This window comes from Nelusetta ayraudi, unplaced genomic scaffold (assembly GCF_046127955.1).
Source record: "Nelusetta ayraudi isolate G7.1 ecotype Tasmania unplaced genomic scaffold, CSIRO-AGI_Nayr_v1 ptg000042l, whole genome shotgun sequence".
NCBI classification, from domain to species: domain Eukaryota; kingdom Metazoa; phylum Chordata; class Actinopteri; order Tetraodontiformes; family Monacanthidae; genus Nelusetta; species Nelusetta ayraudi.
Window position 1 is genome coordinate 13,261,151 of NW_027466092.1, and position 18,751 is coordinate 13,279,901.

Here is an 18,751-nt window from a genome sequence, read left to right on the forward strand (position 1 = left end):
TCTTGCCATGTTCATTGCATTGTTGCTATGACAGCCTCTGAGAAATGTTGCAGCAACATTGTCTGCACACTACTCAGTTGATGCGCTCGAGGTCTCCATGGTAACCGGGATGGCATCACGTGACTGTGAAGGACAATCAGAGCCAATCAATGGGACAATGTTGAGAGACAGGAGAAACAAAAAGACAGCGATCAAAATCACAAATCATGCTTCTTGTCACTTTTATTCCTGCTTTGCCAAAAAATGTCTGTGTGTTTTGTGTTTGGTTGTTTTTTTTCCCCCCGTTCCTTGTTTACCATGGTCTTACTGTTTATGCAAGTCTGGATGACTGTTGTCAGTTTATAGGATGTACAGGGGGGGAAAAGAACACAAATGCCCTTTTTCCCTTTTTTTTACGGCATTGACTAACTTTTAACAATGATGTTGCTGTTACACTGCAAAGCAAAAGCTTTAAATGGAATCTAATGTGAAACTCATTGATGAAATATTACTTTATGGGTCTTTAATTATTTTTTTTAAGCTGTATTTCTTCAAGAAACACTGGATTCAGTTACAACCGTCACATTTTGACAGAAGTGACAGCATTGTTTTTTGTTATTTTTTTTGTTTTTGTTTTTTTAAGACCCACTGGAACCCGCTTTGTACGGTTGGGATAGCCTACTAAAATATATTATGTAATTTCAGTCATTCTTCAGGAAATATGACTTAAATATTTCCTTCTGTACAAAAGGAAAAAAATATTTATCTTAATTTTATTGCCTTTTGTGTTTTATTAAAAAAAAAAAAGGATTCTTCATTTAAAAAAAAGTGTTTTGTTTTTCTCCTCTTGTGCTTGGTGTGAGATCTCTGAATACCCCTTTGTGCTCCTCAATGACGATCATTTGTCTGCTGCAGGAAAATAGATGACAGAAGAAAGGGTGAGAAGAGGGGGAAGAAGAAAGGGGGAAAAAATCTGACAGGAGGAAGCAATTTGAAACTGTAGCTGTGGCCAACAGAGAGGAAACAATGGGCGAGAGAAAAGGAAACTGTATCCAGCCGGGGCTTCACAGGAGGCGAGTGGCTGGATAGGGTCGCCCTGGCTGCACAGGTGGGTCAGGTACTCAGAATAATAATAATAATCCAAAAGGAACAAGGCCATTAAGAGAACAAAGGAAGAGTATCAGCTTCCTGTCGAAAAAGATATGAAATCCTGACTTTTATACCTTATCCACATAGTTGGAGGTTTTAGTAAAACAAAAAAATCCCAAAATAAAAAACAAGTCTTATATGAAGGCTGTCAGAGTCAGATGTCAATGATGGGCCAAAAAATTAAGATGCGGCAATAGAAGCTGTCGGTATCAGGACATGTCGTCTGATCAGCAATGGCAACAATGTAGAGCGTGAAAATTAAGTTCAGTTACTTCTGGATGTTAGGCTGCAAGTAAAGGTAAGAAAACGTGAAAGAAAATATATCCAATTCCTTCAAACCTCTTGTCCTTGACACAGTGCAAGTATAGAAATAGAAATAGAAATAGAATAGAAATCTCTGCTTAAAACTAGCCACCGTTTTGTCGCAGATGAAGCAGAGTGAACAAAAGCATGAAAGATGATGCCAAGCAAAAGTGACCATTACAAAAACCTGTCTCTGCACATAGTAAAGTGGAGCGTTCAGAAAATCCTCCCTGTGGAAGGAGTTGTTTGTAAAAGTTTTTTGTTAAATATACCCTCATATGTGCGGTCAAGGCGTCAGCGTGTGCAAATGTGCAGCTCCCCTATCAGTCAGAGCCGCCTCGCCCAGTTAATACACCACTACAAAGCCGAACCCCTATTACTCTCATGTGTGCCGCTACCTCTGCGTGTAATCTAAGAGCTGGGAAAACAGTGGAGATTAGCCACTTTGGCGTGTGGAGTTTATGGGACAAAGTGCAAAAAAAATCAAGATTTACAACATTTTATCTGAGACTTCCTGTGAAATATTCACACCTTCTTTTTTTTTTATCGTACTGTTAGCGAGGTCTTTGTGATGGCGCACGTTGCAACATTTGTACCTGAATGGAGGATTTACCTTTGAACTGCAGCGATGGCGCATAAGCCTCGTGGCACGGCGTTGCCTTGAATGTTGGTCGGCAACCTTATTTCTTAACCTGTTTTTTCAGACATGGCTGCATTAGGAAAGTTTTCGCTTTTTTTTCTCCTCGTCCGCCATATCTGTCCTTTGCAAACTTGTTGACACTGGAAGAATTGACTCACCTTATTTATGAATGACTTTACTAATGGACCTTGTCGGCCGAGTGAAATCATACTGAGTCTCTTTGTCCAGAGATCTGTGTGTGTGTGTGTGTGTGTGTGTGTGCGTGTGTGTGTGTGTATGTGTGTGTGTACATGTGATAGTTTGCTTTGCTTTCTCTTTGTGCTTTGCCATTAGCCCCGTCGGCAAATTTTTAACATGTTATTACAAAGATATGACACAGTGAACTCGTGAGTGTGACCGTGAGCCTGTTTTTGTGTTATTTTTTTTTCCTTGCTCGCCGCCTTTTCCATCTGGCTTCACCATCAACCGACGCCTTCAAAACACACTGACATTAAGTGCTGTCTTTGACTGCTTATCAGCGGGTTTGCATTGGGCTTATCTGGTTGACATTGTTAAACTACTTTACCCAGAATGCTGTGGAAGATAGGGGCACAATGAGAGGCAGGGGGGTTAGGCGGGGGTGCCCTCTGGGTTAATGAGAGAGGGCTTTCACGGCGTAAGAGCAAACATGCCGCGAGCTGATTTGTGTGCGTGTGTGTGTGAAGGGTCAAGGTGTCAGAGCAAGGTGCGGGGAGTTTTTATGATGTGTATTTTATTTTAGATTCCAGGTGAATAGGTGCGACAGCACCGCATTTAGAGCGTGTCGTCGGTCCAGAGGACTCTGCGGTGGGGGAGGGGAGTGAGGGGAGGCCCTCAAACAGGGAGCTCAATCAGCACAATCCATGCGTAGTGTATTATTTATCCTGTGTAGTTGCACTGAAAAGGGAGAGGGGCAAGGCAGTGAAACATAGAACAATGGCTGTGCGTGCGCGTGTTTGTGCGCGTGTGTGTGCGTGCGTGCGTGTGTGAGTAGGGGAGGGGTTAGGGGTTCAATCCAGAAAAAAAGTCCTCCATTTAGATATAGCCTGCGCCTGTCACTGCAGCAAATGAATGGCTGCCAGCTGCTGCGGGACATGCAAGCGTTCGTGTGTGCTTGTAAAAAGTGTGTGTTTGTCTACATATCTGAATGTGTGAATTTGGGACGCACCGCTAGCGATACCCAGTATCGGGTACCGGGCTCGAGTACTCTACACTGATACTCGTAAAATATGTGCGGATACCACGACAACGATACCAGTGTACGGCAGTGCGCCACTGACGTTAATTGAAGGTTCTGACAGTGACGAGTATGAAAGAGGATTAGGGCCACAAGAAAAGAAAACAATATTACAGGAAAGGGATTTTTATTCAAGTTTTGATTTCGAGTTTTAAGTTGAAATTTCGTGAATAAAGCCAAAATTTCGTGAAAAAAGTTGATGTAAAAAAGATGACATTTCGTGAATAAAGTCAAAATTTCATGACTAAAGTCGACGTTAAAAAGACAAAATTTTGTGAATAATGTAGAAATTTCATGAATAAAGTCGACGCAATTAAAGTGTAAACTGACGAAAACAGGTGTATACAACAAGGTTCATCCACAGTAATCAGGAAACTGGCGAAAACGGAAGTTCTCCATTAGACTTGCGTGTAGAGCCTTCCGACTTTATTCTCAACATTTTGACTTGCGTCACGTTGACATTAATTACAGAATTTAGATTTTATTCACAAAATTTAGATTTAATCTCGAAATTTGAACTTTATTTTCAAATTGGAAACTTGAAAAAAAAAAATCATATTTTTTTTCTATTCTTGTGGCCCTAATCCAATTCTGTAGACAAGTGATGTCAGCGGTACGGGAATATTTATTTTTATGTGCAGCAAAACTGTCCATAGGAGAGTCCAAAACGATCACTCCCAACGCAAGCAACTTGAGAAAACATCACGAGGCAGAACCGACCAAAGACACCGAACTTTGCGGCAGACGCTGCACAGCGAGGCGGGAGGAAGTGTCCATGACCCACGCAGATGCTCCTGTCTATTGCCGTGGATGAGCAGCCACTGTCCGCAGTCGATAATCTGGCATTCCGGCGTCTTCTCTGCGGACTGGAGTCGAGGTATGAGGTTCCCAGCCGTCACCATATCACAGACACGGTGCTACCGGAGCTGCACGACTCCGAGGGAGAAAATAAAACAACCAAAACACACACACACACACACACACCCACACACACACACACATCCGCAACCTGTTGCATGACGTTAAAACGTTCAGCTTCACCACTGATATTTGGAGCAGCAGCGTTGGCTCGATGTCTCTCATCAGCCTGACATGTTGATCACGTGAGATACTCACTAACATATTGAGTTAGTTTGGAAGTTAAATATATGGCAAAGCTGTTAAAACACACATACACACACAGAGATAGCTTTGCACTCAGGTTTTTTGTGTATGTGTGGCAGTTCCATGTTTAAAAGACTTGTTTTGTTAAATGTTAGTACTCCGTATACTGTTACTGTATGTGTGGCAGCGCCATCAAAGCACTAGATGTTAAATGTCAAATTTGTGTTTGTGCAGTGACACTCTCACAGTCACCCATGTCCAAGGGAAAACACACAGAAGAATGTTGTTCAAATAACAGAACATCTGGGGGGGGTGTCAAAGCAATTCTGTATTGTTTAAAGGAATTATTAAGTACTCTGTATCGGTGAGATTCAGTAAAGAAGTTCCCCAGTGTGAATATCTGTGTGTCTGTGCACTCACATCTTGCGAAGCCCGATCCTAAGGCGGTGGAACAGCATGTGTGTCCTCCTGCCTGAGCTCAGAGTTTCTGTGTGGTTTGGTGCCGGCCGCCGCCGAGGACAGTTTACCAGACCCTTCTTGTGTGTGTGTTTGTGTGCGTGCATGCAGGCGAGGGTGCATTCAGGTCACTCAGAGAGGGACTAAGTAGTTCAGCGGCCCTCTCTGTCACCTCATCCATCGTGCACATGAGCCCCTGTGAGCTTAGCAGCGTGTGTGTGTGATATTGTAGACGTCCATATAGGCAATCTGACTCATTGGTAATTGTGTAATGTACTCCGCGGCAACAGATGGTAGGCTTACATAAATCATGGATTCTTGGCAGCGTGGCGGTCGTCTCCATGTTCTCCTACATTACAACAACAAACCTCCTGTGTTCTTTCTCTCCCCTCCCTCCAAATTTCATAATTTTCTGGCTTGTTTCAAAATATTTTGGGTCCAGTGATGGAGCAGAAAATGTCCCACCAGTCTTAGATCGAGGATCGGGATATGATTTATAGCAAGCCAGCCTGGATTGTGAAATACAGAAATGGCTGCCTAATAGAAAGATAAAGAAATAAATTGCAAATAGAACATTTTTGATGAAGTGCTGATGGTCAACAAAATTTATTTTCTAAAAGAAATCTTCTTCTGTGTGGTTTCGAAATTCAGCGATCTTTGTGATGAAAATGTGTTGTTTAGTTTAGTTTGTTCTCTCTTGTTTGGTTATCATTTGAATTCAAAAATGTTTAAATAGGTCCAGAGAAGGAAATGTGTAATAATTGTTTTGAGACTAAAGAGTTGCCTGACAGAAAACCTTGTTTAACAGAATATTACCAAATATTATATTATAAATGCTGTCATTATTATATATTTGTTTTACTAAATTAAGAATTAAATATTGTAGTTTTGAATTAAAAAATATTTTTCATGTTAGCGTTTATATGTTGAGTTTTTCTGTCGAGTGTGTCGAGCAGGTTTATATACCCCTATTGGAGAACTACAGTAATTCAAGTACGAAATACAGAAGGGAGAAAAGAAACAAGTGTACAGAATCAGAAAAAGGAAAGAAAGATCATCAGGAAAGATTAAAGAACGATTCTGACAGTGAAGAAGCGCCTTTTTAGGCTGAACAGGAGAAAAGCCGCCGGGATGTTTCCCCTGCTTTGGCCGCATGCAGGCGACTCACATGTAGCCCCGGACACACGCGGCGGCCCTGGCGCGGCTTCACTCTCAGTGGTTGCGGTGCTTATCACTGATGCCGCTATTTGATACTTGGGATAGTGGAGGAGTCTGGCCGGCTGCCGGCTCGGCCAGTCACAGCAGGTCAGACACCCTGGAAAGTCGCAGTGGACACGGCAAGCCGAGCCCCTCTGGTCACATGATAGCGGTGGTGAGGGGACGTGTGTGATATCTGTGATACCATCTGGACGCTGGGTGGAATTTTTATGTCTACATATCTTTTCATATTCAACTCTTCACTCGGTGACAGCAGCCAAAAAGATTTGCACTGTATTTTTGTACATTGAATGCTGGACACACATGCATGTACACGCGCGCGCGCGCGCACACACACACACACACACACACACACACACACACACACACACACACACACACACACACACACAGAGTTCCACCTGCATCTGAACACCCAACTGGTTGCAAATGAAAATCTGAAACTGAACATTTTCTCTTTCACTCTTTTTCATTTTACATTGCAAAAGCTCAGCTTTCATTGTTTTCTCCGCCGCTCGGCCGTCAATGAACTCAGACTTAAGAAAAGTCCATCCTTTCATTTCAACTTCTTTTGCTTGCCCTACTTTTTAGAAACACAAACTGGAATTTTTTTGTGATACAACTGGGTTGGTTGACTGGTTGGATTCACCCTCTTCTGCCCGCCTTGTTTTTGTCTGCTTCTAAATATGTGGAATGTCTAACATGTCATCAGCTCTAACAGGAAGCTGGCTGTAAACACAGGGATAAATATACTCCTTTCCTGGAGATCTTTAAAGGTTTTTTTTGCTGTTGAACCTCTAAACTATATTTTTATAATGCGTTGTGTAAAAAAAAAAAGACACGTGTGCCTTTTGGTTTCTGTTCAACTGTGAGATTTTTATGATTATTTTATTTTTTTAATCCTTGGCTCACAAGTGTCTTAACACTAAAGACGTCACCAGCACAACCTTTTTTATAACTGGAAGCAGCCAAAGCTCTAAAGTGGTGTCATAACTCAGCACAACTCTTCCGCACAAGCAACATTTCAGTCTGAACCATAAATGTTCAGAAACAATGATAAATGGAAGTCTATAAATAAAATAATTTTATTTTAATCATTTTAAAATGTTTTTTATTTTAACTCCTTATGCAGGAACTAAAAATTGGAAGATTTGTGTGTGTGATGGAAATTAATTAAAGACATTTTGTATTTTTAAAAAAATATACAGTACCAACTTGGTGAATCAACAGCAAGGATGACAGACTTCCTCTCCAGTTATTAGACGTGATGCAGGTAGCCCAGATAATACTCACCCCATCTGAACAGGGCTAATGTCAGGACATTGTTGCCATGGCAATAAATGGGTGAAAATTAATTAACTATTTAGAGAATAATTACTTAGCAATCTCAGTGCTGGAAGTGGGCTCAGTAGACCTGTTCCTCATCTTGAAAGCTCCCACTAATAAGTGCGATACTGTGCAGGAGACACAAAGAGCCAAATGTGGAGACAAGGACATTGGCGGCTTTCAAAGGATGTTCCCGCTCTGCCTCAAACTTCTCTGGGTTTTTTTTCTCCTCCTCATTTTTTTTTTTTTTTTGTCCCCGTTGCTGAGAGTTGCTCGTCTCTGTCTGCGTGACTGACGACTCATCAGCTGACAGCCATCCTGAGAGATTAAGACGCGGCGCTGAGAGAGTGGAGGCCAAACTGCAAGGCAGCAGGAACATACAGCTCAGCAGCGAATCAAAGGAATAGTTAAGATTCCTATAAATCACATGAAAGCAATGGCGACAGGCAGGAGGAGGGAGCTGGCCTGGGTGCTGCTGCTGGTTTTTTGTCTTCTTTTGCCCACGTTGACGCAGCAAAGTGTGTGAGCGTGTCTCTGTGCGTGCGTGTGTGTGTGTCTTCACACACGTAACAGAGGCACAGGAAGAGGCGGTGGATTATGTGTGGATTACACCTGTGTGTGTGTGTGTGTGTGTGTGTGTGTGTGTGTGTGTGTGTGTGTGTAATTTGTTCTTGCGGTAGCGAAAGAGAACAAAAGGTGTTGGAGACAGGCTGCGGGTCTGAAATCAATGAACGCGTGTGTGTGTGTGTGTGTGTGTGTGTGTGTGTGTGTGTGTGTGTGTGTGTGTGTGCGCGCAGCCCTGGCAGCTGTCTGCCCTGCCCTGAGTGCTCTTGGCACTTTTTCTGTGTTGTAACTGCACCCACATGTTGGCACAGCGAGGGCACAGTCCTCAGGTGCCAGCAGAGAGAGAGTGTGTGTATGTGTGTGTGTGTGTGTGTGTGTGTGTGTGTTTGTGTGTGTGTGTGTGTTTGTGTGTGTGTGTGTGTGTGTGTGTGTGTGTGTGTATGTGCTGGACCTCACCTGATAAAACTGGTCCATTTCTATCTATCTGTCTATCTATCTATCTATCTATCTAAGAAAGATTCTTCTACCTCTCACTGTACCGTCCACAAATGAGTTGGAAGTTGAGTTGGGTGGCGCCCCCACTGGTCAGCAGCTGCAGCAACACCGGTTGCAGCTGAATAACCAGGGTGTCGGACTTGGATTTGACATGGAAGCAGTGCACATTTTTTTCTTTTTTTCCCACAATGTTTTCACAAAAAATTTTTTAGTCATGTGAGCTGATGTTTCCGTGCACGTCGGCATTCGGCCGTGCTTGTCTACGCTTGCACATCAAGCGACCGCAGTGAGGTGCTTTAAGTTTTTTTATTTTCCATTTTTGTCCCAGCAGACGGTGGACATTTTAGTCGGGTCATTTTAAAAAGAAGGGAAAAGAAAGTCAAGTCAATGTAAAGTCCTCACAAAGACAGAGAGACAAACATGTGTGTGAGCGTGCGCGCCTCTGTGTGTTGTCCTTCGCCTGCTGATGGCCCTTCACTCTTTTGTCTCATCAAGCGTTCATCATCACTCCATCCTTCATCATCCTACCATCCAGTGGATCACTCATCAGTCGATAAGAGATCTCGCTCCACGCATTTTCTTCTTGCCTCCAACACACTCACACTCACACACACTCACACACACACACACACACACACACACACACACACTGGATGGAAAGCGATCACAGTGAGTTTCCCAGCTATACTTGCTAACACAGTGGGCGGCCTCCCGCCCTGCACCTACACCCCCCTCCGCCCCCTCGACCTCTTACCCTTGTGAAATACGCACACACCCTCCAGCTCACTGTTGGTCACCAATGCACACACACATGTACATACACACACACACACACACACACACACAGTTTCCATGGCGACGGACAGGCCTCCGTGCAGAATGAGTGCGTCGTCCCTCGGGACGTCTCTTTTGTCCGTCTTTCCGTCGTCCTCCTTTGGTGATGACAACGTGTCTCCCCCTCTCCGCCTCCCCCCTCTCCATCTCAACCCCCCCACCTCCGCCTCCCGCTCATTATGCGCCGCGCATGTGCTCAAATCTGAGCGCCGAAATTCACGCCGCGGCCGCACAGGCGGCCTTTTGTTTCGCCCTCCGCTCCCCTCCAGATTTGCCCGCCGTAATGCTGCTAAACTCTGTATCAACAAATGAAACTGAGACCTTAATCCCGCTTGAGCTGCCTTGTCCTGTAACCTCACCAGTGTTGCAATAAGTGCAGCCCAGAGCAGCTCTGAGTGGCAGCTCGCCGTCATGACCCAAGCGCTGTGGTATGGATGGTCGCGGAGGGCCGAGATGGTCGCAGGCTGTGAGAGAGCGAAAGAGAGAGAGTGAGAGAGAGAGAGAGAGAGAGAGAGAGAGAGAGGCTGCCTCGACTCGCTCCGCTTGACACAGATGCTGAAGACGAGACCTTTTGTCTCCTGTGAGTCACCGTCAGTCCACATGTCGAAGGTTCTTTTCGGCTTGAAGGATTGAACAACAACGAGACGGCCGCCCTGGATGGTGAACACCTTCCTCACGGCTGGAAGCCCCTCAGGCTGGAGCCCCTGGAATATCTGGTGCACTGCCGCCAAACAGCTGCACAAAGAGGACGTTCCAAGTTCCAGGTTCCAGGTTCCAGGTGGCGTGTTGTTTGATAAAGACCAGGATGAAATTTCACAATACTTCTTTTTTTCTATTGCTGTTGTTTGTCATGTAAAATCAACACTCTTTGTATTTGAAATTTCTCCAACCTATTACTGCATTTGATTTTTTTTTTTTTTGCGTCGGGCTTTTTAGGAGGCGAAACATCTTTTTTTTAGCTGAGGTTGAAAGGTGGGCGTGGTTTAAAGAGCACATGATTCATTTAGTGTAGTTTAAAAAAATATGTCAGAATATGCTCTGCGGGTATGTTACTCATAAAACATTGATTCAGACAAAAAATAAGTAAGATTGAAACGGATATTTAAAATGCATGCATTCAAGTTCTGCTATAATTAAAGGAGCAATGTGCCAAATTAAGCTCACTGAATTTCACAGTGAGCAACAACTAGCGCAGTGTGGAAAGAAGGAAAGAAGCCTGTGCAATACATTTTAAATACATTCTGATGCAATACATTTTAAAACTCATTTTACAACCTTGTCATGTTGTTGCCTCTCACACAAGCACTTTATATGGCTTCCTTACAGTTTTACATGTTTGTCTGCTGTTGTCATTTATGATGTCTGCGTATTTCATTGTCTATTGTGAAACAGATTTTTATGTGTGGCGTGACACCTGAATTTCCACAATAGGGATAAATTAAAAAAAAAAGTGACATGGCACCTCCCGCTGTGTGTGTGTGTGTGTGTGTGTGTGTGTGTGTGTGTGTGTCCTCGTCGACTGGTCAAACCGGACCACACCATTCGTGTTCACACAAATCTCCTTTTCCTCCGAAACTAAATTGTGATTCCCAGGAAAACAAAACAATACGGAAGACGCACCAACAGGAACATCCTCTCGCTGCAATTATGTACTCAGTTTGTCACTTGACATTTTCCACAAATTGGCGGTGGCGGTGGTGGCATTATAACAGTTAGATCCTTGTTTGCTCAGTGGAGGATCGGAACTCGCTGGAGGCTGCCAAGGACCTGCAAGCACTTGGTTTTCTGTTATGGTGTGCGTGCCGTGCAAAATTTAGACATCTGGCAGTGAAATTATTCACACGCTGGCCACTTTAGGTGCGACTTGCTAGTCCTGTGTACAGTGACCATCTACCACCTGCTTTATGTTGTGTTCACAGATGCTATCTTGCAATTTAACGCGGTCACAGTTGCTGCATTTGCATTACCCCGAGAATTGCGCCAAACCTAAATATCGCAATAAAAACTGCTAATAGAAACACCTAAACTTAAAAAAAAAAAAACTGAAATATGGCTAAAAGGTTTTTACGCTCCCTTGAGGTGGTTTTTCAGACGTATTGATATAGAGGTATATCGCAAAAGAGTCATGGAAAGACTTTTTCGCATTTACGCTTCACCGGACTTGACGTACGGGGTCACGTGACCAGTTCACTTCCAGTGAAAATGGCGCATTATGTTTGGACGGAGGAAACGTAATATCTTCAGAGAAAAATATAACAACCATTCTTGACCGCAAACAAACGTAAACAAAAAAAAGCAAACGTAATTCTCGTCAAATCTCGCGGGACGAGATTTTATGAGAATTACGGCTTACGCGCTTCATACCATTTAATGGAAACATCTGCAAATCGCAATTTCACTTTTCATTCTTTTAGAAATATCGCCTTTATTTTGTGACAGACTGTAATGGAAACACAGCTAGAGTCTTCCTATGGTCTCCAACCAGTCTGCCCATTCTGACCTCTGACCCCTGACATCAACAAGACTGACTTCCCCATTCTGATGCTGGCTTCAAACTACAGCAGCTCGTCTTCACCTTCTACGCGTGTGAATGCATCGAGCAGCTGCTGCTGTGTGATTAGCTGGTTCTCTCTTTCTGCTAACAAGCATTTGAATATTGCAGCTAATGCACTGGCCAGTGAGTGTCATTTTCTCTTTCAGTCATAGAAAGAGGGGAAATAGCAGGAGGGAAAGAGGTGAAAAGTTAATTCAGAAAGTAAAATAAAATGAGGGATGGTGGGAATGAGAGTCTTGCACAGCTGCTCACCTCACTCCAAAACGTTCCAAAGTATTTCAACACTGTTTCATTTTAGTGCTACCAACTTACGTGTACTAAAAAAGCAACTAGGATCAGGCGGTTTCATCTCATTATTGGGTACGTTCACCATTTCCTGCACCACTGAAGTGGATTTCATCGATCAGAGATCAGGTAGGCCGCTATAAACTCTGCACTTATAAAACCATCTTCCAGTAAACTCCCATCAGCGCTCGTTGCCCAATCATCCGGCAACAACAGGAAATGTTGTAACACGAGAGATTCCCCAGAGAATCATGCGCCGAGACGTCAGGGTGCAGTGAAAGTTGGAGCTTGTGCAACGCCGGCAGTGTGACGCATCGTGAGGTCACTTTCATGGAAAGACGAGAAGACGTGAAGACAATGTGGGCGGTGAGAGACGAGAGCAGCTCCGGGGAGCAGCGGACAAAACATCTTCATCAAGACCAAACACCGTGTTTGGTTGTGCAAACAAACTCTTTTGTCGCTCGTGGAAAAAAATTGAAAACAAAATAATTCCCGGTGTCGATCACGGTAGCCTCTCACAACGGCGTCGGCAGCGTGGGGCCTTTCCTCCGCCACCCTGCCCTCCTCTGCGGGGAAATGACGAAAATCTGGTTAACGATGAGAGGATGCAATCAGGGGGAATGTTGGGAAAACATGATCTTGTTTTTAGCGTGTGCTGCCCCCCACCGAGCCGAGACTCCGCAGCGACTCTGCAGGATCGCTAATAAAAATGACTCCGCACTTAATTTTATGGTGTGTGTGTGAGACAGAGAGGGAGGGGTGGTGGCGGGGGGGTTGTGTGAGAAAGCTCTCTCACTGTCCTTTAGCACGTGGAACGTTCTGCTGGGCTGTTTTAACAAGCTGGCCATTAAGCTGTCCGTCAAATGCCGAGAAAAACAACACAGATCCCAGATCCCTTCGCTCCACTCCCACTAAGAAAAATGCAGAGATCTATTTTGAAGTGCTGGCGGTTTGCATCGATCCAGGCAGATAAGCGAAAGAGCAGATAAGACAGGAAATTAAGCGCGTGCAGCCTGGATTTCCAAGCAAAATAATATGTATATCAATTCCCAATAAAGATTGTCACAAAGTTTTCATGCACATACTAGTTACAGGAGTATTTAGATTAAAAGGCGCTCAATTTTTCATCACCTGGCGCTTTCACCAATGCCAGAGTTGAACAAAATAATCTGTCAACAGCTGAGCAGCATCAAATCAAGCTGTTCTGATCACTTCCTGCATCAAATCAAGTTGTTCTGATCACTTCCTGCATCAGATCAAGCTGTTCTGATCACTTCCTGCATCAAATCAAGCTGTTCTGATCACTTCCTGCATCAAATCAAGCTGTTCTGATCACTTCCTGCAGGGCTGTTGTCGTCTAATAAGCGCCTCCTCTGTGAACCTGCAGGAATTCAAACCCGTGGCGGCCTGAGAGATCACTTTGCGGTGTGCAGGAATTTTTGCTAACCTAAGTATCAACCTGCCAAGCTGCACGTTAGGTTAGCAGGGTAGATAATTATTAGTATCATTCTGTTGTTTCCGGTTGGTAAGCCCTACTTTCCATCAGCTATGCTGATAATATAAAGCTTTATTAACAGGCTTGAAAGTCTTCTGACGTGACTCCTGCTCTTTATCCAACCACTGAATGGATAACATGCGCAATCAAACTTCTCTTAGCTGTAAAGAACCTCCTGCCACGTGGATGGAAACCAGGCTCCAGAAATGCACTGACTCCTCAGAAGCGACGCTCAGTCGCACTTAAACACACCTGCTCTCGCTTCTCACGTCTCTCCTTCTACCCCCCTCTCTCCCTCCTTCTTTCTCTCCCTCCCTGCCAGTCTCCCTAAATATCCTCTCTGCATGGAGACAGGCGGCGGTGACGGGCCAGCGACTTGTGACTAGATGGAGGGCGATGCGGGCCGTCTATCTGGCCTCGCCGGCCCAGATGGGCTTGTTGGGAGATGCGCTCGTAAATGTAAAATACAACTTGACACGACACGGCTCTCTATTACAGCCACATTTTATCGTCAAAGAAGCGGGCGCAGAGGTTGCGTGTTCATTCCACTGTATGTATGTATGTATGTGTGTGCACTTGTTTTTGTTTTGTCTTTTTTGTGACGCGCGAGATGATATATCTTGCTGGAACGATCTTTATTAGATATTTAATACTGGCCAAGGTATGAAGGTTACAGCCATATCTGTGCCGCAAAATGCTTGTTACCGTGCAAGGAGGACACAAAACTGAGGCCCAAATTTATTCCTACGTGCTGCTGTGGAGGAGGATTTATTTGTTTGAGCCCCCCACCACCGTCGAATGATAAATAGTATTTCTAAATTCTGAGCCAAAGACCTGGGAAGCCTTGACTCTCGCCCTCTGCAACATTGGAGCAGTTTTGTTTTTGTTTGTTTTAAATAGGGTTTTATTTAGTCAAGATGGATGTCCTGTAAACCAACTGATTCCTTCCATACGTGTGGATAGAAGCAAAACTCAAGCTGCTTTGTTTCTTTTTCTGCAAGAGGCAGCAAACAGAGAGCTAAATGCTGTTTGTTTTTTATTAATTTTTTTTAGAGAGAGTTTTTTTGAAACAATGTCTTGCAAGGCTGCTCCAACCTTCCAAGGTAGTCTGGGAATAATAACAATCTATTTTTAAATGGATTTAAGATGGGACCTTTAAATATTTGGGGGGTATTTTATAACATGTTCAGAAGAGTCAAAATAAACACAACGAATCAGACTGCAAGTCAGACTGCATGGTGTACGTTGTGTCTTTTTTGACTCCTTTTTTGACTTCTTTTGAACAATAGTTCTTACTTGAGACATGTGATGATGACGATAATGATAAAGTATCACAATATCAAACAAGATCTCCTATTTTTCCCCTCCATATTCCAACAAGTGGCTTTCACAGTTAACGTCAAGCCTGTGTTTTATTTGTTTACCGGTAATGTTTTTGTGTCTTGATACATATGGTTGCCTTGACACACCTCCGTCAGAGGAAGGGGCGAAAAAAATAACCTCAGTGAGTGAAACCTCCATGCATCTGTGTGCATGAGCGAGAGTACACAGGAGGGGAGAGACAGAGAGAGCACAGCAGCAGAGAGAGGGAGGGAGAGAGAGGGAGAGAGAGAGAGAGAGAGAGAGAGAGAGAGAGAGAGAGAGAGAGAGCGCTCTGACAAATAAAAGGCGGGAGACAAAGGGGAGAACTCAAAGCAGGAAAGCATCACAGCGGCCACGGCCGAAAGAAAAACATCAATAGCGTGCACATTTAGAGGGAGCAAGGGAGGAAGACGGAGGGAGGGGCGGAGCCACGGCAAAGAGAGAGAGAAAGAGAGGCGGCCAGGAGAGAGAGGGAGAGAGAGAGAGAGGCTCGAGAATGAAGAGGTGAAGTCTGAATGAGAAGATGTGAGAGGAGCGTTCAGAGGGACAGACAGAGGACAGGTGAGAGAGAGTTGGGGGAGGAGCCGCCCTCCTCACCTTCTGTCGCTTCCACCACAGAGACCAAGACCTCAAGTCGCCACTGTCGTGTAAACAAATAGGCCCCATCACATTCCTCCTCCTCCTCCTCCTCCTCCTCCTCTCCTTCTACTGCAAGGCAGCAATGCTCAACAGCGACAGCATTGGCCCATTTATGTGTGTGTGTGTGTGTGTGTGTGTGTGTATATATATACACACAGATATATAAATATATATATGCATATAGACACACACAGAGACACAAATACATATATACAGGTACTACCCAGAAAATTAGAATATCCTGAAAAGGTTGTTGTATTTCTGCAAATCAACTTAAGAGGTGAATTTGACATATTATATAAACGAATAATATGCAAATCAATATATTTCAAGTTTTTATTTCTTTGGATTTTGCTGATCAGGTCTTGCAGCTTAAAAAAAAAACCCTCAAATTTTATAATAATTTTCTGAGTTTGTGGGTTTGTGGTTTTAATAAGCTGAAAGTCTTAATCAGCAAAGTTACAACAAGGAACTGCTTCAGATGTCAATTGTAATGGCTCAATAAAATTTGTAAATAAAACTCAATAAAACTTTTACTTGATATTCAAATTTTTCGGATAATACCTGTGTGTGTGTATATATATATATATATATATATATATATATATATATATATATATACATATATATATATATATATATATATATATATATATGTATATATATATATATATATATATATATATATATATATACATATGTGTGTGTGTGTGTGTGTGTGTGTGTGTGTGTGTGTGTGTCTTAGCTACCTGATTACCTTTGTCTTTTTTTCTCACAAAGATTTTGCAGTATGCAATCATGCCAATTAACAGCTTCTTTGACATCATAAAACTCTGATGACGTAGAACCTCCAGATGCAGGGCAGCTTGTAAAAAATAGCATTTTTCCTGTCATGTTGTCATGTTGTCAGTCTTTCCACTTCCCAGCAGCATCAGTAATGGTGTGGACCTGTGGCAAGAGCTGAATAATCCCCTGGTCTCACCCATGAAAACATTGAAATGGATCGTCAGCCCTGATCCTGATGTCTTGAACTTCTACCCCGTGGTTACAACTACACTACAATGTCACTGCCATGCATTACTGAGACCACTGTGGTTGATCCACTCCAGGTTTCCACCATCGACACTCTTCCATACTCACTTTTTGGACAATTCGGTTGGTTAAGTTCGCAGGAAATACACTGTGTTTAGGTTCGCAGTTTGGAAAGAACCATCCATATTTTATTTTTTGATGAAGGCCATGGTGACAAATCAATTAACAATTTTTGTTTTTCAATGTTTTTTTTATTTATGTTTTTTTTTTAACAATACCTAGTCTATGTACTCCATTTTCAATGTGCACTTCCCTTCTCTATTATGTCTTGTACTTTCAATGTCCAATTTTGGTACAGAATTGAAGACCTTGATGAATCAGCTGCGTCTGACACACTGTTCAGGAACCTAATTAGTTTTGGTCCTTTCATGTATTGACAATAATAATAATAAAAAAAAAAATAAAAAAAAAGAATATATATATATATATATATATATATATACATATATTGAAAAAATAGTTACCCAGTCTGCAGTTACCCATACCCTGCTAAATAAATAATAAAAAATGTTTGCTCGTTAGCTTGATGGGGGCAGCAATTCAAGGACGGTCAGTTTAGGAGGGCAGGGACCATCTTTTAGGGTTTTTGAACAGCCATGGGCAAACTAGGGCCTGGGGGCCACATGCGACCCATTAAGCATTTAATCCAGCCCGTCGAACTTGAAGAAATTATATGAATAGGAAGTAAGTCGTTAAATAGCTGTATTATTTTAACATTTTATTTTAGTGTTTTAATGGTCATTTCGATAAAGAGCTGAATACCTTGGGGCTTCAAAGACACATTTTTGTTGTTTGTTCATTTTCAATTGAATCGTATTCAGTTGATAAAGCACGTTTTGTTTTTTGTTTTTTACATTTTCCATGATATATTCTTTCCTCGTATGAGGTGGGTCACCAAAACAATCCATCCATCTGCTCCTGCTCCAGCCGCTCTGTCAAATTTTACAACCTATTGTGGCCACCAGTCAAAAAATTTGCCCACCGCTGGTGTAGACCAGCCTATGACCTTGTTTAAATAAGTGTCATCCTCATTTTTCTATGATGTTTACGAGGGATAAACTCACTTGTTATCAGTCGCTGCATCAATATTTCCCAAATATTTCCAGATTTAAAGGTCATGGCATGGTCAAAATGGGAAATAATCCAAAATGTTTTGCAACTTCATGATATTTTTTTGTGCCAATCAGCTTCTTTTCAGTTGAGGCCAAATGAGGAGGCAGCTCAGGCTTTTCTGGGTGGAGAGGATGTTCTGGTGTCGCCCGGCTGCACGCCACAAGCTTCGGGATTTTACCCAATTGGATCTGTGTGGAAGCTGCAAGTTCCTGCATTCTCTTCTCTGTCCTGGGTTCTCCGCAGTCTGGTGAGACCCAGGAAAGGTTCCTCCTGCTGTTCCTCCTGCGAGGAGCCGGCCAGGTGCGACGGGAGCGTTATCGCGTGCGTTTTGCTCACGTGTCGGTGCCCGTGCGCGCCTGGTGCAGCCAGGGCGTTCCATCGACAGCCAGCCAGTGGTATAATTGCGCCTCATTAGACGTAGGGAGTGGCGCCGCCCCCGACTCCCTCGCTGTTCCTGTCGCTCGGCGCCGAGACCCCACAGGACGGCTGCCACTCAGAGGACAAATGTCATTAACCAATCGCAGCGGGTGGGGGGGAGGGAACAACCCAAAAATAATAATAATCATATCTCTAATCCATAGGATCTCTGGGATAGCAGTTATTCTTTCACTATTTAAAAGCGAAATGACAGCGCTAAAGTGCTGCGGCGGCGCCGGAGGCGGAGCAGAGCGCCACGTCGCGTCTTCATTAGCGGCGCAAGAGGCAACCAAAGGCTCCACATGCAATTAATGCAACATCACAGCGCTCACGTTTTGTCACTGGCCCACACACACACACACACACACACACACACACACACACACACACACACTGAGGGACATAGACACAACAGCGCACTGCTCATTACTCCTGCAGAGGTCTGGTCTCCACGGTCGAGGTGATGTGATG